General features: G+C 33.8%; 1 protein-coding gene across 1 annotated transcript in view; it reads left to right on the forward strand.

Annotated features, from left to right (window-relative positions):
• Positions 1-609, forward strand: part of tnfaip8l3 (tumor necrosis factor, alpha-induced protein 8-like 3) — an 18,122-nt gene that overhangs the window by 15,975 nt on the left and 1,538 nt on the right. The window lies entirely within an intron of this gene.

Here is a 609-nt window from a genome sequence, read left to right on the forward strand (position 1 = left end):
GTGTGTGTGTTCTGTATTGAGTTATTTTTTTCAAACAAACTTTACTTCCTATCTATCTTTACTACCTATCTAAAACTTGCAAAAACATTGTTTTTTGTCAAATAAACTTTTAGTCAGTGGAAGTTCTGTATATCCAAGTTTGGAATGGACTGGATTTAGCCTTTGTTCCTGCCAAAAGAACTGAATCATCCAAGAGCAGTTTGCATCACTGCTGTGCCTTCATATTTACTGAGATCACATTAAAAACTGCTACCAATTGTCTTGTTACACAACAGTAAGTTGTGTAACAAAAACTGAAAAAGGTTAGTGTCTTTCTAGGAAAAGTAAAGTTAAAATCAGACTGGAGAACGGAAGGACCCATATTTTTATTACAATGGGTCAACAAAGTTGCAACAGCCTGTCTGTCCAGATGGAAGTCAGCTGTTACATGTAAACATATTGTACTGGAACTTAATAATAATAATAACATGTACAGAGGTGTTCTGTAAAAGGGCTCCATCTTTTTCCAATATTCAGTGTGCTGTATTTATGGAAGAAATACTTGAGCTTATCCATTTGATATCTTTTAAAGGCACAGCACACTGTTAATCTTAATATAATGTTCTTTGA

Source organism: Morone saxatilis, unplaced genomic scaffold (assembly GCF_004916995.1).
Source record: "Morone saxatilis isolate NCDOM2014 unplaced genomic scaffold, NCSU_SB_2.0 Contig11, whole genome shotgun sequence".
NCBI lineage: Eukaryota > Metazoa > Chordata > Actinopteri > Moronidae > Morone > Morone saxatilis.